Source organism: Megascapheus bottae, chromosome 29 (genome assembly GCF_031878675.1).
Source record: "Megascapheus bottae isolate mThoBot1 chromosome 29, mThoBot2.hap1, whole genome shotgun sequence".
In the NCBI taxonomy this organism is placed as follows: Eukaryota; Metazoa; Chordata; class Mammalia; order Rodentia; family Geomyidae; genus Megascapheus; species Megascapheus bottae.
The window spans coordinates 14,034,532-14,056,613 of record NC_143537.1 but is presented as its reverse complement, the minus strand read 5'-3'; the positions used below and the strand labels follow the sequence as shown (position 1 = coordinate 14,056,613).

At 47.8% G+C, this 22,082-nt stretch overlaps 1 protein-coding gene across 5 annotated transcripts in view; it reads right to left on the bottom strand.

The window, feature by feature from the left end:
* Nucleotides 1-6,413, bottom strand: part of Tnip1 (TNFAIP3 interacting protein 1) — a 36,085-nt gene extending 29,672 nt beyond the window's left edge. For 4 of the 5 annotated variants that reach the window (XM_090321224.1, XM_090321226.1, XM_090321222.1 and 1 more), the window contains exon 1: nucleotides 6,173-6,263. The gene's annotated coding sequence lies outside the window, so the exon portion shown is untranslated. The other variant, XM_090321223.1, reaches the window with a different exon arrangement.
* Nucleotides 6,414-22,082: the final 15,669 nt, after the last annotated feature.

The following is a 22,082-nucleotide window of genomic DNA, read 5'->3' as shown; positions in this document are numbered from 1 at the left end:
GGGGAAGAAAGCAGGGCAAGCCACTAGCTCTGGGCCTTCAGCTTACAAGTCTCTAACTTGCATGCCTCTCCCCTGACATCCCTGGGGCTTAGCCCTGCAGACAGGAAAGCGCAGGGAACGTAGTTCTCTGCTGGTCCAGTCAGAGAGAGGCCCAAGAGCATGAATGGCCATTGCCAGCCAGCTAGGCCTCAGGTTCTTCCTCCTCAAGACTCGCAGGCAGCCAGCCCAGGCTGCGGTCTGTGGCTCCAAGTTCACTGGCTTGTGTGCTGTCCTCAGGGTTCCTGGCACAAGGAGCTAGAGGTTGCTCTTCTCCACACCTGGAGATGAGAAGCCTCAAGTGTCACCTTATGTAGCTGGCTGGCCTGGTTCCAGCTCTACCTCCACGGGGACTGGCTTCCCCTCTCCGGCCTCAGCTACTAGCCCACCATCCTAACCTAAAGAACTGTAATCCTCCAGCTCTCAGCACTACGTGGGAGATGGCAGAAGCTGTGAGAGGTTGAATCCAGCAGGAAGGACTTAGGCCAATGAAGGCGTGTCTTCAAAAGGAATGGTGGAAACCCAGGCTCTTCCCCTTTCTCTTTGCTTCCTCACTGATGAACTGAACCTCTTATATGGCTCACTGGTCACAAGCTGTCCAAAAACCAAGGGCCAAAGTAAACCTTATCATAATCACCCCCAGTAATCCATGACAGTGACAACAAGCTAACACCACACCCTCCCTGGATGCTGTCAATAGCCTGCAAGTCCACCTGACTGGCAGAGAACAAAGAGGCTATAGTAGAAAAGAGTGCTGGAGGGGCCGGGAGTTTGGCCTAGTGGTTAAAGTGCTTGCCTAGCATGCATGAAGACCCAGGTTCGATTCCTCGGTACCATATACATAGAAAAAAGCCAGAAGTGGTGCTGAGGCTCATGTGGTAGAGCTCTAGCCTTGAGAAAGTCCAAGGACAGTGCTCAGGCCCTGAGCTAAAGCCCAGGACTGGAAAAAAAAAAAAAAAAAAAAAGAAAAGAAAAGGGTGCTGGAGGGAGTTTCTCTTCCTAATGGGTCAGAACTTGCTGAATACTATACAGCCATCAAAACAACAGGGAAGCTTGCAGTGACACAGAAAAATGTCCCTAAAATAAGCAGCAGACTACAAGTATATATGGGCAAGAAAATGCTATTTATGTGTGTGTGCATGTGTGCAACAAGTACTGGAGTACCAGAGCTTGAATTCTGGGTATCTCACTCTACTTAGGCTTTTTTGCTCACAGCTGCATCTCTTTCTCTATACATATCCAAATCTGTGTGTGTGTGTGTGTGTGTGTGTGTGTGTGAGTGTGTGAGAGAGAGAGAGAGAGAGAGAGATAACAGGAGAGAATCATGGTTCTGGTACTAAGTAAGGCCGGAGGACCACGGGTAGAAGGGGGGGGTAAGAGTCCCCTTATTAGACACAAAGACCAGGGATGGGAATGTGGCTTAGTGGTAGAGTACTCATCTAGCATGCATGAAGCCCTGGGTTCAATTCCTCAGTACATATAAATAGAAAAAGCCAGAAGTGGTGCTGTAGTTCAAGTGGTAGAGCAAAAGAAACTCAGGGACAGTGCCTAGGCTCTGAGTTCAAGCCCCAGGACTGGCCGGAAAAAAAAAAAAGTGAAAAATGAATGAACCAGAGCTACAACTCTCAACTATCACATCTAGAGGGAAAAAAAGGCAGGTTGTGAAAGAACACAGAGAGTGTGATGGCATTTAAGCAAGATCTTAAAACGATATCACATGTACATACAGAAGAAGAATAAACAGTAAATTCAAGCTGGACATCAGCAAGTCACGCCTATGATTGTATTCAAGAGAATGAGATCTGAGGATCTCCTTTCAAAGCCAGCCCAGGCAGGAAACCCTGTGAGACTCTTATCTCCAATTAACTGCCAAAAAAGCCAGAAGTGGAGCTGTATAGCTCAAGTGGTAGAGTGCCAGCCTTGAGCAAAAAAGCTAAAAGGGTAGTACCCAAACCAAGTTTCAGTGTCAGGGTGTGTGTGTGTATATGCACACACATACACAGACTACGATACTAAAAGCACACTCGTGTCTCTGGGGTGGGCAGAGTGATGGGGATGCAACATCAAGTGTTCTCTCTGGTGGCAGGACAGGGTCCTCGTGCAGGTGTAAGTCACTTCTCTCTATACAGGAAAGACATCTTGGTACTGTCTACGAGCTGGCGCTGGCCAGTGCCAGGGTCAGGGTCAGGCTGTGGCCACACCTGCGGAGGCAGAAGTGGGGTGTGGGGGGTCCAGGACTACTTAGAGCTCTGCCAAAGCTGACTGAATGAAGGTCCTGGAGACCACACGAAGGCCCTGACTCATAGGCACCCTTCCTACAGCCAGAAATGCCAGCTGTGGCTCTGAGTGGGATTCCCACAGTCCACAACACCCCCTCCACACACACGTGTCTAGACCTGCAAGCAGGTGCTGCAGGACCCAGGGCTCCTGCCTTTCAGAGAACAGGCTCAGGACCAGGTACTCAGAGCAAACGTGCTCAACCCTGAGGGGACAAATGGCATCTAGACCAGCAGTGGCATTCATTTCGGTCGCAGTGCTCACCCAGGCAGGTCATGAGAGAACACAGGGGAACTTGTTCACCACACTGGAGGGGGAAATGGCTCCTACCCCATCCCTTCCTTGCCACTCTCCTGAAACTGGTGCCCACCCTAGGCCTATGTGCAGGGACACTAGGTGCAGATAGAGGAGCGGGGTGGCCCAGGGAGAAGGGGTCTTGCTGAAGTCCAGGGGACTCCAATGCAGGCTAGGTTTGGACAGTTTCAGGCCTGTTATCGCTCTCTCTTTTTTTTTGTATGTGTGAGATCAGGACTCCAACTTGGCACCTGATGCTTTGGCTCACTGGCTAATACTCTACCAATGAGACATGCCTCCAACCCCAGGCCTAGTATCTCTTAGTGGCCTCTGTGGACCCAGCTAGTGGTTGGCAAAGACCCTCCAATCCAGCAGAGCCTTACTCCAAATCTTCTCCCTTGACCTCTATGGATCAGAAGAGATCAGGGTCTCCGTTTTTCCAGGGACTATCTTTGATGTCACCTCCTTTTAGATACTCTCCTCACTATCTGGTACCCCTCAAGTATTCCATATTCTACATATGTGTACCATTTGATTCTTCCCAGGAGAGCTCACAGTCCAGTGCTTCTCATTTGACCACCTATCTGTTGGAGGGCATTGAGCCAGATTCAGCGCCCATGCTTCTGAACGGTGCCTAGCACAGGGCTGAGAGCCAGTAGGACATGCTTGTAACTCTCCAAGGGTGGATGCCTTGAGAGATCAGGCTCTGGTTCTCATCCTGCCTGCACTGTCCACACCTTAACTCTCCTCACCTGTGCACTATTCCAGTTTCTTCTCTTCTACGGCTGTGCTAGTGTTAGACATACTCTGCCGAGCCACACCCACACTCCTCCTCAGTGTCTGAAGTATACTTGGGAAGACTAAAGAGATCCTTCTCTTCCCTTTCTTCCTAGACTATTAATCCTAGGTACTCAGAAGGCTGAAATCTGAGGATCACAGTCCAGAGCCACCCCAGGCAGGAAAATCCGTGACTCTTATTTCCAATACATGACTCAGAAAAAGCCAAAAGTGGAGCTGTGGCTCAAGTGGTAGAGGGCTAGCCTTGAGCACAAAGAGGCTCAGGGACAGTGCCCAGGCTCTGAGTTCAAGGCCTAGGACTAGAAAAAAAAAGCATAAACAAAAATCGATGTTAGCCACAAAGTTCTGTGCATGTACTTTCTCATTTGCAAATGTATTTTCACAACACCATGCATGCATGCAGAAAAAAAAAATGTCAAATAGCAATGTGACAGAAAGTGAAAAAGGGGGCTATTTTGCATAGGAAGTCAGGGAAGGCCCCTCTGGGGAGGTGACATTTGAAGTGAGATGAAGAAAAACCAGCCTTGGGAAGAGGTAGGAAAGGTATTCCACAGAGAGAATACAAGACAAAAGCGTCAGCACGAGAACAAACTGAGCATACTGGAAGGAAAAGGCAGGCTGGGACAAATGACAAAAATCACAGCTCACACAGAAGAGTATAGCCAGTAGGAGGAGGCAGATAAGCAACCTCCCATAATACTGTGCATCCTAATCAGGTCGACTTGACCCAAACAGGACATCCGGGCCCCCAGACATAGCAGGACTTGGGGGAGGGGGTTAGGGGATGAGTCAGACCCCATGGTTTCCTGGGGCCCAAAGAAACTGTGAGTGTGGGCATCCAGTGACAGGCATCAACCCTCAATCACAGGATCTCACACAAAGGACACTCATGGGTGGGGGGCAACATGGCTACCTACATATACATACCAAGGATACTTCCAGGGGAAGCATGCTTCAATGAAGAATTAGCCCCTCACCTTCCTTGACAGGTGCTGATGGCTTGCACCTGTAGTCCTAGCTACTCAAGAGGCTGAGAACTAAGGATTGTGGTTCGAAGCCAGCCAGAACAAGAAAGTCTGTGAGACTCCTATATCTAATGACTCAGAAAAAGCCTGAAGTGGCACTGTGGCTCAAGTGGAAGAGCACTAAAACCAGCTCAAGGACAGCACCCAGGCACAAAGTTCAAGCCCCAAGACTGATTTTTTTTTTTAAATCCCTGATCACATAATTTCCTTATGACAACAGCCTAAGTCAGTGGAAAGTAAACAGGGCCTAGAGCTTGTTAATCATGGGCAAGTCTTAACCTTTTAGGGCCTTTGTTCTTTTCTGAAAACTTTATTAAATGTTATTTACAGTAAAATTTTATTTTACTACAGGACTGTCAGGAATATTACAAGAGTTGGCAGGTGCTAGTGGCTCCCGCCTATAATCCTAGCTACTCAGGAAACTGAGATATGAAGATGGTGATTTGAAGCCACCCAGGGCAGAAAAGTCCTCGAGTGTCTTACCTCCCATGAAGGCACAAAAAGCTAGGAAAGCTGTGGCTTAAGTAGCAAAGTGGCAGCTTTGAGGTAAAAAGCTAAGGGACAGTGCTGAAGCCCACAGTTCAAGTCCAGTACACGTGTACACATGTACACACACACACACACACAGACACACGTGCGCAGAGAAAGCCCAGAGAGCTCCTGGGTTCAAGCCCCAGTACTAATATTTGACAAAATGTTCACAAGTGTAGTATTCTCATAATCAGTTTCCTTACTGACTCAGTTTGCAAAGGGATATTAATACACTATCCCTGAGTTGATATAAGTCTGATCTAACAACATTCTACCAATATCCATGGGTAAGGATCCAAAAAAAAAAAACAAAAAACTGAGAGTCTAACCACGCGCCAGATACCGAATTCCCCTCAAAGTACATCCCCTATTGTCTGGAAAATGAGTAAGAGCTGATTAAATCCCACCCTGATGCGGTGGTGACACAAAAAATGATGCATTAGGAATCTCCACGTTTCCCTGCACTGTCATTCTGTAAAGGGGTGGGGACTGGAGGCTGTTACCTCATCCACAAAAGTCCCTCCCTCCCCAACCCAAACAGTTTCTCAGAGTCACACAAAATTCCCACCCACTCCCGTATCCTTCCACACAGGATCAGATTCACAAATGTCCTACAGTTTAAAAAAAAACAAAAACAAAATAACAACAACAAAAAAACGATAGATAGCATAGACTACATGCATCTTATACAGACGCCTATTTTGCAACTCACTAGGCTGTTGAGAACCCAATCTCCAAGCGCCATCTGTTGCTTTTTTTTTTTTTTAATCGTAAAATAGGCATTTAAAGAAAAAATAAGTTCGTGTTTAGGACATGGATAACACATGAATGCTTTTCTATCAATATCTGAGCTCATGCAATCGCCCCTCTTCCACATTGAATGCGTTTCCCTCATCATCGTCACACAGACGTGCATGCGATCACTATGTACAAAACTACCGGGCCCAGCGGGGCCAACAGCCGCATCTGCACCCGCACCCCCGGCCTCTCCCCCGCCCCCCACCCGCCGGCCCACCCCCCGCACTGCGCACGCGCGGCCCCACCGCGCTCGCCCGCCCGCAGGCCCGGCCTCCCGGCGCAGGCCCGGCCCAGACAACTCGCCGAGTCGCCCGCGGAGACCAGGCGGGGGGACCGGAGCGGGGAAGTGGGGCTGAGGCGGAGGGGGGGGAGGGTTGTCCCGCGCGGCCCACGTCGTCTATCCCCGGCCTTACCTCTCCTCCAGGCCGGGGTGGCCGAGGCCTTTACAAGTACCCCAATCCCGGTTTCCCTTCCGCCCCCTTCGGTCTCCCGGGACGGCCCGGCCCGGCTTACTTGTGTGGGAGGGGTGGGAGACAGCACGCCCCCCCACCCCGTACCCCGGCTCACCGCGCGTTCACGGACGCCGTGCGAGCCTTCGTGAGGTCCCTGCGGCTCTACGGACTCTCTCAAAACCCGGACTTGGCCCGGGACGGGGTGGGGGGGTGGGGGGAGGGGACGCGGCCCGCGACGAGGAAGTGCGGGGTGAGAAGGGAGGGAGAGGGAGGGCGCCGACAGGTCGCCCCACCCCCTGGGAAAACCCCACTTGACTGACAGCACGCTCGTCCAATCGCGACGCGCGCTCCGTATGGCCGCAGGGGTGGTGGGCGGGGCGGAGCGAGGTAAACAGCGTCCCAGGGCCCCCGTCCCCACTCCGGACCTCCCCCTCCTGCCCCCGGGTGGGCGAGGCCCTTAGACGGCGAGCTTCCCCCCTGGACGGCGCACCCCCTTCCCCGCACCAGCCACCCGCATCACGCCCCGCGCCGAAAGCTCTGGACGCAGGCCCGGACCACCTAGAAAATGGGAATTTCAGAGCCCACCCAACCCCATCTCTATGGGGGAAGTAGAGGGTACACAGGCCCCGGAGCTGGGCGGGAACTCCCCAAAATGCATGGGAGCATTTAATGGAGTCAGAGGCTTCAGAGTTTTCTGCAGAATCCTTCTAGAACCAGTTAGGCGAAAGCACCCGTAAACAATAAGATTATTATTGCTGCTATTTGTGTGTTGATACTGGGGCTTGAACTCAGGTCCTGGGCTCTGTCCCTGAGCTTTTTTTTTGACAGTCCTGGGACTTGAATTCAGGGCATGGATTCTGTCCCTGGGCTTCTTTTGCTCAAAGCTAGCAATCTACCACTAGAGCCACAGGCCACTTCTGACTGACACCCCCCCCCCTCCTCTCTCATAAACTCATGGACTTTGCTGCCCAGGCTGGCTTTGAACCAAGGTCCTCAAAGCTTAGCCTCCTGAGTAGCTAGAATTACAAGGGGTGAGCCACCCAAAGCTAGGCACGGTTAACATTTTGTAGGCACTTACTGTACTTACTATTCCAGACATTTTTAAACGATCACCTTAGAAGGTTATATTTCACACGTCCCTTTTGCTTAATAGAATGTAGAGAGAGTAGAGGTTGAAACAGGCTGCGAGTGTGGCCTCGTGGTAATGTATGGCTTGCCTAGCATGCACGAAGCCCTGGGTTTGACCACATGAATAGGAAAAAAAAAAAAGTGGTGCTGTGGTTCAACTAGTAGAATGACACCCTTGAGCAAAAGAAACTCAGGGACAGTGCCCAGGCCCTGAGTTCAAGTCCCAGGTCTGGCAAAAAAAAGGGGGGGGAGTGGGGTGGGGAGGGATTGAAGCAAGATCTAAAATCAGGTGGGCAAATCCAGAGGTTACCTTCTATCCTGCCCCAGGTAATTGCAAGAAGTTACAGTAAGGAACATTCACTTGTTTTAAGATTAGGAGCACTTGTTTGTTTAAGTTCTGGCTATCTAACCTAGAATTTGTGATCTTCTTGCCTCAGCTATCTAAGTAGCTAGGATTATAGGTGCAAATCAGTATACTTAGCAGAAATGTTAAGTTTCAACTCTAAAGTGAAAGGCCTAACCTTGAAATAAAGGACAACTCTTTAAACTGGGCAAGTATGGGGGGAAAAAAAAGCATATTGCAAAAGACCCATTTTACTGATAAAAACATAAAACCAGCCAGGTGCTAGCCTCTTGAACCTGTAATCCTAGCTACTCAGGAGGCTGGGATCTGAGGATCGAGGTTGAAAGCCAGCCAAGAGAGAAAGTCCATGGGACTCTTATTTAATTGATCACCAAAAAAGCCATAAGTGGAGCTGTGACTCATGTGTTGAGTGATAACCTTGAGCAAAAAAAGCTCAAGGACAGCAGCCAGGCCCTAAGTAGAAGCCCCAGGACTGGTCCCAAAACACAACAATAACAACAAAACCTTTGTCATCAACAGACCTTTATCTAAGAAGACTGGGGGAAAAGGACTCCAGGAACTTAGGACAGATGGGAGACCAGTCTTTCAAGCAGTATGACCAAACACACACAGACCACCTACCTCAGTCACGTCAAAGGTTTCAAAACAAGTTTTCAAAACAACATTCCAGTTCACTTTGGTTATGGGAAGAAATTTCTATCCACTCTGATTCTAAAGAGAGGGGTGAAGACACAAATACCAGCCAGATGCCCCTTGTCACTATCCAGAGGGGACACGGGATTTGGAAGATGGGACCTGCTTCATACAGCTGCTAGATGCCTATGTAAGGCCCCAACTGGCTCTTTTCTTCTTTTGCCTCCGGTTTGCTTTCTGATTCACCCTCTCCTGGAATGCCACCCTCTCCCCCATGAGCATTGAAATTTACTTAAAAATGAAGAGGTTCCCGAAATTGGCATTTTGTTTCCATGTTATCCCAGCTGTTTTATAGGTCAAGACCTAAGCTGGATGCTGGTGGCTGATACCTGCAATGCCAGCTACTCAGGAGGCTATGTTCTGAGGATCATAGTTCAAAGCCAGCCCAGTCGGGAAAGTCCATGAGATTTTTTATCTCCAATTAACCACCAGCTAGGATTATAGGCATGAGTCACTGGTGCTCAGCACGTACCATGACAAATGCTATGAGATACAAGGTCACAAACTTCTATTAGATATATAAACAGAGCCTCCCTGTAGAAAAGGATCGCTCAAAGCCACACAGTAAGTGACACAACCAATACTAGAACCCAGGGCCTTCACTTCCAGTCCTGTGTATTCTGTCCACAGATTCCTGTTGCCATGACCATGTCATTTCTTCCTCCTCTCTCTCTCTTGTGCTAGTACGAGGGCTTGAATTCATGGTCTCACACTTTTGCTCAGCTTTCTTGCTCACAGCTGGTGCTCTACCACTTAAGCCATGCCTCCAGCCTTGATTTTTCTCTGGTTAATTGGAGATGAATTCTCTCCAACTTTCCTGCCTGGGGAGAAAACTCCTCAGTCCTCAAACTTCCATCTCACCAGGTTGTAGCCTCCCGAGTAGCTAGGATTACAAGCCTGAGCCACCAGTACCTGAATTTTTTTGGTCAGTCCTGGGGCTTGAACTCAGGGCCTAGGCATTGTCCCTGAGCTTCTTTTGCTAGCATTCTACCTACCATTTGAGCCACATTGCCAATTCTGGCCTTTTCTGTTATTGTACTGAGGAATCGAACCCAGAAGCTTCATGAATGCTAGGCAAGCACTACCACTAAGCCACATCCCAGCCCCTACCCGAACTTTTTCTTTAGTCACCATCTGTGAGTCTAACAGTGTTTCAATGTCTATTCCACCACTCAACTGCCTGGACAGCTTCTAAGCCCCAGGTTCTTGTGATCAAGACAATGAGGTAATGCAAATAAAGCCCAAAGCTCAACACACAGTAGGCATTTTAGACATGACAGTGGAGTATCCTATGGCTGTATGCACTGTGAAACCAAGCAATGCCATCATCTCTCTAGATTTCAGTTTATTATCTATATCGACCCCCGGGGGTCCCTGACCTGGGGGACACAAAATAGATGAGATTATCTGAACACCAGTGGCTCATTCCTGTCATCTTAACCTTTTAATCATGAGAATCATGGTTCAGAGCCATCCTGGACAGGAAAGTTCATGAGGCTCTTATCTCCAATTAACCACCCAAAAATTCAGAAGTGGGTCTATGTGGCTCAACAGGTGGAATGCTAGCCTTGAACACAAAGCACTTGGGCCCAGAGTTCAAGCCTTAGGATAAGAGTGGGGGGAGGAGACAGAGAGACAGAGACAGAGAGACAGACAGACAGACAGACAGAGGGATAGGAACAGAGACAGAGAGACAGAGACAGACACAGAGAGATGGGAGGAGGAGAGAGAAAGAGAGGGAGAGAGAGAGAGAGGAAGGAAGGATACATATCTCCTAGCCTGGTACTCTTTGCCACCCTTTAGCCTGGGTGGGGATTTCCAAGTCAGGAAGCTGGGCCTGACCCTTGGTTGCTGTGTGACTCAGACAGGTGACAACTCCTTGCTTTTCCAGAGTGACAACAAGTACCAGGGCAAAGCCCCAACTGAAGTGAGCCAAACAGCCCATGTCTGCTTGTGTTTTCCTTTGTTTAAAGCATGCAACTGCCTAGACTTTGGCATTCCCTCCTCTACCAAAGTCAGACGAAGTACACATTTAAAGAAAAAAAAATACATAACAAAAAAACTTCACTAAAAGACAAACCCAAGCACCCTCAGCTAATTCAGCTTTAAACCCAGTGCAAGAAATGAGGGTGGCAGACTGTGTTACAAAACATAGAAAGGTAATAGTGTGCTAAGTCTGTACCTTTATGTGTTTTATTTTCTCCCAACAGCTAACGATCTGGGTACCAGGAGCCACATTTCTGCTTATATGGTACTAAGGAATCAAACCCGGGGCTTTATGCATGCTAGACAAGCACTTTACCAATAAGCCTTAGTCCCATTTCACAGATGAATGGGCTTTTTTGTAACTCATGCTTGCTTCAGATTTCCAATGTAGCCAGCTTCTTAGCTTCTTGCCACTCTTTTGTGTGGCAGTGAAGGGGAGGAAGGACTTGAATTCAAGACTTAGGCACTGCCCCTGCTCTTTCTCACTCAAGGCTGGCACTCTTTCACTTTGAGTCACAGCTCCATTTTTTGGTGGTTTCATTAGATATAAGAATCTTTTCATAGACATTCATGCCTAGGCTGGCTTTGAACCTTGATTCTCAGATATCAGCCCCCCTGAAAAGTTAGGATTACAGGCAGGAGTCATTAACACCTCACTCTCTTACCTCTCTTAAACATGATGCCTTGGCTTAATGTCTCTTAAACATTATGTGGCTTAGTGGTAAAATGCTTGCCTAGCATTCATGAAGCCCTGGGTTCGATTCCTCAGTACCACATAAACAGAAAAGGCCAAAAGTGGTGCTGAGCAAAAGAAGTTCAGGTATGGTGCCCAGGCCCTGAGTTCAAGCCCCAGGACTGGAAAAAAAAAGTGGCAAAACATGATAGAAATATGATCCAGAGGAAAATGATAAAATCAGCCTTAATTTTGTAGGGAAAGGAGCTACACCAGAGACGAAAGAGCCCAGGCTTTGTGGGAAGTCTTACGTGGATTTAAGAATAAATACTAGGGGCCGGGAGTTTGGCCTAGTGGTTAAAAGTGCTTGCCTAGCATGCACGAAGACCCGGGTTCGATTCCTTGGTACCACATATATAGAAAAAAGCTGGAAGTGGTGCTGAGGCTCAAGTGGTAGAGCTCTAGCCTTGAGAAAGTCCAAGGACAGTGCTCAGACCCTTAGCTCAAGCCCAGGACTGGCAAAAAAAAAAAGAATAAATACTAGGGACTAGCACCCAAATCTTCTGCTCCCTCTGTAGTGAGGAGTCGGCCACACACCAATAGAAAATCAGCAAGCATGGTGCCAAAGTCCTCTAGGAGTGTGGAGGAATTAAAGCTTTGGTGAGGGCTGAGTGGAGCTGGGGGCATGGTCAGTTATTGCTAAGAAACCTGAGAAAGGACAGTCCTGGATCCCTTCTTAAAATTTAGATGTATTTATAATCTATGTTGTTTTTTTTTTTTTTGCCAGTCCTGAGGCTTGAACTCAGGGCCTGGGCACTGTCCTTGGGGTTTCTCAAACCTGGCATTCTACCACTTGAGCCACAGTACCACTTCTGGCTTTTTCTGTGTATGTGGTACTAGGGAATCAAACCCAGGGCTTCATGCATATTAGACAAGCACCCTACCACTAGGCCACACTCCTGGAACCTCTAATCTTAATCTTCCCTTTCTCAGATTAGCCTGAGGGAGTCTCAGGAATATTAAAATATAATAATAACCTACAGTGGATTCTAGGTACTTTTCTGGTGCTGGGTGTGTTAGTATCTGAAAAGGATTTGAGGGATAGTTAAATGGCTAATGTCTCAAGCACACCACATGGGCTGAAGTAGTACCAAGTCGTCATGTTAGTTTATGGCAAGAAGTAAATAAATAAGCAGAGTCTAGGTCCCTAATCTAGGTCCCTTTCCTCTGCCTAAAAAAGCATTTTACAGTTCTCTACACAGTGGTATGCTTGTGGCTTATGGCTATAATTGTAGCTACTCAGGAGGCTGAGATCTGAGGATCGAGGTTCAAAGCCAGCCCGAGCAGGAAAGCTTGTGAGACTCTTAATCTCCAATTACAAATAACCATCAAAAAGCTGGAGGTAGAGTGGTGGCTTATGTGGTAGAACACAAGCCTTGAGCCAAAAAACTAAGGAATAGTAACCAAACCTTAGTTCAAGTTCTAATACCAGCACACACACACACACACACACACACACACACACACACAATTAAAACAATTAAAAGCCAGGTGATGGTGGCTCATGCCTGTAATCCTAGCTATTCAAAAGGCTGAGATCTGAGAATGAAGGTTTGAAACCAACTAGGGTCAGGAAAGCCAATGAGACTCTTATCTGCAATTAATCACCAATAAAGCAGGAAGTAGAGCTGTGGCTCATGTGGTAGAAATCTAGCCCTAGAGCAAAAGAAGCTGCTAAGTGACAGCGCCTAGGCCCTGAGTTCAAGCCCCAGAACCAGCACACACACAAGCAAACAAATTCTTTGCTCATTTTCATGAGAACGTGTAAGATACTTCTAACTCATATTTTTATTCAGCATCTTTCAGACGCTCTGGAGGCAGGCAAACCCGGACTTAGATCCGAAGCCTGTCATTTACAACTTTCAAACCCAGTTTCCTTGTCAAAGCTGCCCAGTTCACAGGGCAATGAGAATTGAATGCCACAGGGCTTGTCCTTGGCATTTATAACCAGCAACCCTATGAAGGGCAGGGATCAATTCTCTGCCTTTTCCAAGGAGAACCCTTTGAACCCACAGCTGGGGAGTAACTCACCTAGATTTCCAAGAAGTCATAAAGGATCTGGGCCTATATATATTTTTAATTTTTAGGGTTAGTCCTAGGACTTTTTTTTTCCCACAAGGCTGGCTTTCTACCACTTAAACCACAGCTTCAGCTCTAGCTTTTTTTTTTTTTCCTTTTGAGGGGGGCAGTTAATTGGAGATAAGAGTCTCATGGACTTTCCTTCCCCAGGTGGCTTTGAATGTGGATCCTTAGAGCTGAGCTTCCTGTATAGCTAGGATTCCAGACCTCTGCCTTTCTCTCTCCCCCACCCCCACTCGGTTCTTTCCTGTTTCCCGTTCTCCTTCCCAACTCTTTTCTTTCCGCTGTGTCCCTAGTCTGCCTATTACTCTTCAGGGCACCACAGAAGGCAAAGAAATGGCACAGAGTGACACTGTGGGAAATTCCCAGCTTTGTCACAGACTTGACATAGCGGCCCCTCCCCCAGTCCCTCTGGAGTCCTGCGTCTTCCCTCCTCCTGCTTTCTCTCCCTTTAGCTTGTCTCTCTTCAGGTCAGGGTATCAAATTGGATTTGGGCAAGGCCTTGTCATCTTCCTGGAGTGGAAAGAGGTTGGCCAACTTCAAGGAGACAGACTCACACAAGCAAATTGGGCATTTCCCAATTCTGGGAAGCCCTAGTGGGGGGGCCCCCAAATGCAGCCCTCTTCCTGTCCCCACCATTCCCCCAGGCCCTGCTCTTCTAGATCCTTCTGCATTCTCTTTCTATCCCTCTGCAACCCTGAAGTCATTAAGAATGTGGCCTCCACTCCCTCCCTCTCCCAGTCAGGGACTTCCCTGGGTTCCTTGGCCTGTGACCAGTTTGGAAAATCTGGACTGTTGGTGATCAAAGACAAGGCCGCTGTGTGCCCACTGTGTGCCAGCCCTTGGCCCATTCCTGGGGCCCTGAGCTCTCTGTGAAAGATTCAACCAGAGGCCCAACAGCAAATAAGACAGGAGAGAGTGGGTGGTTTGGCTTCTCCAATGTTATAGAAGGGTCTGGTCCCTACCATGCTTTCCAGGATCAGCATGGACTCGAAACCTGCTCTCTTGCTATCTGATTTGACTTCCCAACTCTGTCACATACACTGCCCGGATCTTCAAAAACACACATAGACACACAAGACATGTGCACAGGTCTGTACACACAGACATGCTCATATACAAACAAACATGTATACTCAGTCGGACCAAATAAAATAGATCTTTCTTTTCTTATCCCTCTGGGAGAAAGAGCAGCCGAGTGGGGCAGGGCAAGAAGAAAAGGGTAGAGAGGAACGGGATACAAGAAGAGAAAAGAAGCCAAGCAAGGAGCAGAGAGACTAAGAGCCCAGAGACAGATTGGGGGGCGGGGTAGTAGGGGGAGCCCAGCAAGCTGGGCTGGGGAGAGATGAATCCCCTGTTGGCAGGAAAGAGAAGGCCAGACAGCTGCTCCTGGCACAGAGTTGGCAAGAAGGTCTGGTGGTGTTTGGCACCTTTGTTAAGTCACTTTCTCCTGCCCTGGTCCACCTTGCTCCCAGCCTGTGTCTCTTACCTGAGGAAGGACAGAAGTCCAAGGCTGGAACCGTAGGGGCTGCCGTGCGTTCTGGAGAAGACTGTTGGGCTTTCTGTGTCTATGTAGGAAGGAGGGCTGGGCTGGGCTGACTTTTAGGCAGGAGGGGAATTCCCCAAGATGGAGGACAGCCGAGCCACCAGACAGCCCTACAGGCCCAGTGGAGGCCTCAGCCTGCCCCTCTGGGAGAGCACAGGGTCCTTCTAATTTTAGTTTAGTGTATAGTTTTTGTGTTTGTTTTTTTTTTTGTCAGCCTCCACCTGTCACTTCCCAAGATTGGCTGTCAGTGGCTAGGAATTCCAGGAAGGGGGAGGGGAGTCCCCTGAAGAAGGAGAAACCTGATGAGTTTTTGAGTGGACTTGGAAACAGACCCAGAGGCCACCTGTCCTGTCCTTCTGGGTTCTCCCAAGGATCCCCCACTTCCTCCTCTGCCTAAGGTAGGGGGATTCCAGTACTCACAGGCCTGAGGAAATTGCCAGATGTCCAGCCCACGTCTTCCCGTCTTGCTCCCATCCATCTGTTTCCACTTAGATTCCTCTCCGCGGATTCTCTGCAGAGAAGGAAGAGCCTACACCATCCCTTCCTGCACGCTGGGTGGCTTTCACATGCCAAATAGCAACTGGAGACCCTCTTCCCCCCCAAGCCAGGGAGCTGCCCACTTGTCCTCTGCCTGCCTGGCTGACTCCCTGTCACAAAACAGGGACAGTGAGCCCTGCTCTGTCTGACTTGTGCAGTGGTACATAAAGACACGTTTGGCTGGAGGGTCTGTGACTCCCACCTGTGATCCTAGCTAATCAGGAGACTGATTGCTGAGAATCATGGTTCAAAGCTAGCCCAGGCGGGAAAGTTTGTGCAATTTTTATTTCCAATTAGCCTGCAAAAGCTAGAAGTAGAGCTGTGGGTGAAGTGGCATAGCAATAGTTTTGTTGTTGTTGCTGCTGTTTTTGTTTGTTTGTTTGTTTGTTTTCTTGCCAATCCTAGGGCTTGAACTCAGGGTCTGGGCATTGTCCCTGAGCTTCTTTTGCTCAAGGATGACACTGTACTACTTGAGCTACAGCACCACTTCCAGCTTTTTCTGTGTATGTGGTACTGAGGAATTGAACCCAGGGCTTCATGCATGCTAGGCAAGCACTCTACCATTAGGCCACATTCTCAGCCCAAATGTCTTCATCTTATAGGCAAATGAGGATACAGGAATGCACAGACAGGTCAAGACTTGGGGTTATGCTCAGTGGACACATCAGATCCACTTTCTTCCTTCTCAGAGCTTACAGGAGCTGGGCACTGATCACTCATACCTATAATCTTAATTAATCAGGAGGTTGAGATTGGAGGATCAGTGTCTTTGAAGCCAACCTGAGGCAGAAAAGCCTCTCTGAGACTCATCTCCAGCTAGCTAGCAAAAAGCCAGAAGTGGAACTTTGGCTCAAGTGGCAGAGACCCAGACGTGAGCAAAAAAGCTAAGCAAAAATGAGATGCTATAAGTTCCACTCCTGGCAGGGAAAAAAAAAAAAACCCAAAACAAAACTCTCGTAAATAGGAAAGCTATCCTGTCCAGAAAGTAACATTAGCCACATATGACGAATTTACTTAACTATAAGTTAATCAAAGCCTGGTGCTGTGGCTCATGCCTGTAATCCTATCTACTCAGGAGGATGAGATCTAGCTAGGAAGAAAAGTCCATGAGACTTACACATTCAACTACCAAAAAGCCAGAGGTGGAGCTGTGACACAAGTTCTAGAACAATTATATATATATTTTACATATACCATATATTAATATAACATATATATTATATTATATACATGTATGTATATATGAAATAAAGGTAGCCATTTGATTCTTCAATAATATAGGCATATTTCAAATACTCAGTAGCCACAGGTGGCTATAGTGTTAGACTGCCTATCTATCCAGTTCCGTACTCTACCATCACACAGTTGTATTGATACCATTTCTCTGGGGGCTGTAAACAAATGAGCAGATAATGTCTTCAAGCAGAAGAAATATTAGTGGCTGGGGGGCGGGGGAGGGTGTTGTCAACAGAGCTAGGACAAGAGAGAGCCTGGTCAGATCTGGGAAGTCTTCCTGAAGGGAGTGACTTCTTAAGCTGAAACCTGGAAGTAATCAAACGAGATCATATGGAAGGGCATGTCATCAAAGAGAACAGAATGTGCACCTAGAAGAGAGAATTTCTTCAGGGAACTGAAAAATGGTTCACACCTGGCCTTCAGCAAGGGGTTTGAAACAAAGGAGAGGGAAGAATTTGGAGAAATGGGCAGAGCCAGATCTCCTTTGGGGTCCCCTGCAGCCCCTGCATGGGAAATGGGAGAGGGGGAGACAGGTGGGAGGGGAGATCTCACTGAATCCAATCCTTAGTTCCCTCGGGTCTTCTGTGCCCTTACAGGGCATGGATGCTAGAAGAATCTCCCAGAGCAATGCATCATCTTACAGATGAGGAAGTGAAGTCCAGATGGGAAATGAGCTCTGAATGAGTAAAGGGAAGACTTCTGACGCTCTGGTTATTTTTTTCTTTCCTTTTTTTCTTCGTGTGTGTGTGTGTGTGAACATGCACCAGTACTGGGGCTTAAACTCAAGAACTGGGCACTGTCCCTAAGTTTTGTTTTGTTTTTTTTCTTTCTTTTTACAAAAGGCTGGGGGCTTGACCACATGAGCCACAGTGCCATTTTCAGCTTTTAGCTAGTGAAGGGGACACTAAGAATCACACAGACTTTCCTGCCCATGCTGCTCTTAAAACCAATCACAATCCTTGAATCTCAACCTCCATAATAGGATTATAGGTAAGAGCCACCAACACCCAGTTTCTAGGGTCATTCTTTTTTTTTTTTTTTTTGCCAGACTGGGGCTTGAACTCAGGCTGTCCTTGGGTTTTCTCAAGGCTAGGGCTCTACTGCTTGAGTCATAGCACCACTTCTGGTTTTTTTTTTTTTTTCTGCATATGTAGTATCAGGGAATGAAATTCAGGGCTTCATGCATGCTGTGCAAGCAGTTTACCACTAGGCAACACTCCCAGCCCCTAGGGCCATTCTTTTGATATTAATAATTCAGCCACCTCCCCTACCCCTCAGTTCTTTCTGTTGGTGCTCTGAGGCATGGAAGCCATTTGATGATTATTCTGGGAACTATGAGTAGAACTTCACGCATTTTCTTAATTCACTGATTTCTGTTGAAAGCTCACCAAGAACAGAAACTCTTCATCTTATTAAAGTCAAACCTAGGGTTCAGCACATTTCTGGGGCCCTTCCACAGGCTGAAAGAATCAGGTTCTCCTGGCGGGGGTTGGGGGCAGAGTTCTAGATAAAGCATTTAATAGAAATTCCAAGTCACCCTGGAATTGACACAGTAGACTTTGAGAAGCCCAAATTCTCTGAGTTAGGCCTTCTAATTCCAAAGTGAGCATTATTGGCTCAAAATAGCCATGGAGAAGCAGAGGGATGTACGAGTGTGCGTTTTCTTGTCTGAGCACCAAATTCATGGCTTTAGAAAATTCTCATGTACTCTAGAAAAATCATGTGTGTGTGTGTGTGTGTGTGTGTGTGTGTGTGTGTGTGCGCGCGCATGTGCACGCACACGCTAGTTTTGGGGCTTGAACTCAGGGCCTGGGTGCAGTCCCTGAGCTTTTCTCTTTTGTTCAAGGCTAGCTCTTTACCACTTGAGCCACAACTCCACTTCTGGCTTTTTGGTGGTTAGTTGAGATGAGCCTTATGACTTTCTTGTCTACGCTGGTTTTGAACCTCAATTCACTTGAGCAAGTAGGATAACAGGCATGAACCACTTTCACCTTGCTAGAAGCTACCCAGGACCTTACACCTGTTCTCTGTGTGTGTGTGTGTGTGTGTGTGTGTGTGTGTGTATGTTTACACCCAAACTGGGGCTTGTACCCAGGACCTGAGCACTATCCCCAAACTTCTTTTTCTTTCATCAGTCATGGGGCTTGAGCTCTAGGTCTAGACACTGTTCTTAAGTTCTTCTGTTCAAGGCTACTACCCTACTCCTTGAGCCACAGTGTCACTTCCAGTTTTCTGGTAGTTAATTGGAGACAACGGTCTTTCATGACCAGGCTGGCTTTGAACCGTGATCCCTAGATCTCAGCCTCTTAAGTAGCTAGGATTACAGGCACGAGCCACTGCTCCTGGCTTTCTCGAACTTCTTTTGCTCAAGGCTAGCACTCTGCCACTTTTGGCTTTTTGGTAGTTCAGTGAAGATAAGAGTCTCTCAGACTTTCATACTTGGGCTAGCTTCAAATTGTGATCCTCAGATCCCATCCTCTGAGTAGCTAGGATTACAGGTATGAGCCAATGGTGCCTGACTGGTTTTGTTTTGTTTGTCAGTCCTAAGGCTTGAACTCAGGGCCTGAGCACTCTCCCTGAGCTTCTTTTGCTCAAGGCTAGCACTCTACCACTTGAACCATGGTGCCACTTCTGGCTTTTTCTGTTTATGTGGTACTGAGGAATTGAACCCAGGACTTCATACATGCTAAGCAAGCACTCTACCGTAAGCCACATTCCCAGCCCCATATTTACCATATGAACTCTGCCCAAAGTCCTTTATGCTTTTATTACTTTTTTTTTTTTTGCCAGTCCTGGGCCTTGAACTCAGGGCTTGAGCACTGTCCTTGGGCTTTCTTAAGGTTAGAGTTCTACCACTTGAGTCTCAGCACCACTTCTGGCTTTTTTTCTATGTATGTGGTACTGAGGAATCGAACCTGGGCCTTCATGCATGCTGGCAAGCACTCCACCACTAGGCCAAACTCCCGGCCTCCCAGCTGTTCTTTTTGTACCAGCGAAGTTGCCTGCTCAGAACTAGGTCAGAGTCTGTGATACCAACAATCTTTGAAGAGAGCTTGTTGCATGGCATTATAGTAGGAAAAATGTAAATTTACATTTACATTTACAACTGTTTACAAAGCAGACACAAAAAGGTACATGTCTTCTTGTTGGCATTAGAAAAATGGGTTTTGTAAAATTGTAATTTCCAAGGAAACAGATACAGGGTGGTATGTTGCAATATTTTTTTTTCTTTCAAAAGAAGAGGATCCAACAACAAGTGTTACAAGTTTGTTCTGTAAAAGGAAGTGTGCTTTTTTTTTTTTAGACCATCCGATCTGGAACAAAGCTTATGTTTTCCAATTTTCTCACTGAATAGGAGAAAATTAAGGCCTAGGGAGGGGAAAGCAGGTAGCCAAGAAGACAAGGAGTTATTGATGAGACAATTTCAGTTTCCTATCCCTATCCTGTCTTCTCCCTAGCAAGTGCATTATCAAGTTTAGCTTTTGTCCCAAGTCCAGCCTTCTAGACAGCACCCCGGGTCACAGGATGAGACTGAGTTTGTGGGGTCGGTTCCACACCTGTCAGATCACAGGCTGGGATGAGCTGGAGAGGAAGGGAGCTGTCTGATGATGTGGTCTAACCTCAAAAAGGGAAGTCTGGTCACCAGTGGGGAATTTCCCCAGGCCTGATCTATGCAAATACTACACTCCAGCTGACCTAGACTCAAGGATGGGACCGGGAGAAGAGAAACAAAGATCCTGGGGAAGGCAGAGAAGATAATAGAGCCTGAATACCCCCCAAGGATCTGGCACTGTGCTAGGCTGCACCTCAGGTGGTAAATGCAGGTTGTGGGGTAGGGGGAGAGGCTTGAGCCAATACCAAGGTACACAGTCCCAAAGTAGTGTGCTCTAATTCTGGGGAGACCAAGGTGATGTCAAAATCTCTCTTAGGCTTTATGTTCAAAGCTGGCATCCTACCACTTGAACCACGGCTCCATTTCTGGCTTCTTGCTGGTTACTTGGAAAATAAGACTCACATTGGCTGGGTTTGAATTTTGATCAGACACGAGCTCAGATATGATTCTCAGCAAGGCTCAGATACGAGCCTCGTACTTGTGCCTGAGCCTTGCTGAGTGAGTAGGATTACAGGCATGTGCCACTGACACCTGATTAGTTAGCAGGGTTTCATTTTAGGTTTGCATGTCACTCACAGGGAACTTGATCCTGGGTACAGTGAAAAAGCACAAAGCAGGTAGTGACCTTGACTCACCTTGAGCAAATCCTAGTTTTTCAGACTCTTGGGAATAGTCCAAAGGCATTGTTAACTCCTTCACCACCAGTTTCCAAAAACACTCTGGGGCAGGTAAACTGAGTGGGAGCCATCTTCTGAAGAGACTGTCTCCTTGCAGCTTCTTTAACCTTTACCTCAATCTCAGGGTAGCCTGCCCTGAGGCCTCAGTCCCACTATCTTGTCTCCCCAAGACAGAGTTTCAAGTAGGACAGAGCGCCTCAAGGACGTTAGGCCTACAGTCCAACCATCACAGAGCCTGGGTGTTTTTCCTTCTATTAAAGGATCCACACTTCTTTTTTTTTTTTTTTGGTTGATCGTGGGGCTTGAACTCTGGGCCTGAGTCCTGTCCCTGAGCTCTTCAACTCAAGGCTAGTGCTGTATCATTTGGAACCACAGTGCCACGTCCAGTTTTCTGGTGGTTTATTAGAGATAAAAGTCTCATGGACTTTCATGCCCAGGCTGGCTTTGAACTGCAAACCTCAGGTCTCAGCCTTCTGAGTAGCTAGCATGACAGATGTGAACCACTGGCAGCTGGCAGGACTCACACATTAAGAGACAGGTCTTTGATGCATAGAGGTATGTATGATCTATAAAAAACATGTGTCAACTCCCCCCCACAAAAAAAAACCCAGAATAAAGACTATGAGTGTGCCATGGTTCACGCCTGTAACCCTAGCGGACGACAGGAGGCTGAGGTCTGAGGACCATGTTTTGAAATCAGCCTTGGGCAGGAAAGTCCATGAGACTCATCTCTACTAAACTACAGAGAGAGAGAGAGAGAGAGAGAGAGAGAGAGAGAGAGAGGGGGGGGAGGGAGGGAGGGAGAGAGGGAGGGAGAGAGAGGGGAGAGAGCCGGGGGAGGGGGGGGGAGAACGTCAGAAATGGCACTGTGGCTCAAGTGGTAGAACTCTAGTCTTGAGCAAAAGAAGCTCAGGGACAGCATCCAAGCCCTCAATTTAAGTCCTAGTACTGGCACAAAAAGCAAAATGACTGACAGCACGGGCCCTGATCATTTATGTGGTCAACAAAGTGTGTTATCAGCGTGGGTCATGTGTATTATCTACATCTCGCTTGTGACTGTGACTCTGCAGTGAGGAGGTGACTTGGGACTGTGACAAGCTGTGAGCAAAACAACCTTTCTCCATCCACCTGCTTCACTCCCGTCTCCCCCATCCCCACCGTCCCGGTCCAGCACCCCTCTTGATGGATGCCTACAGAGGGCCTGCAATTGCAGCTGGATACACCATAGGCAGGTGGTGATAACTTGGAGGAGGAAGGGGTGGGTCTAGCCCCAAGAGGA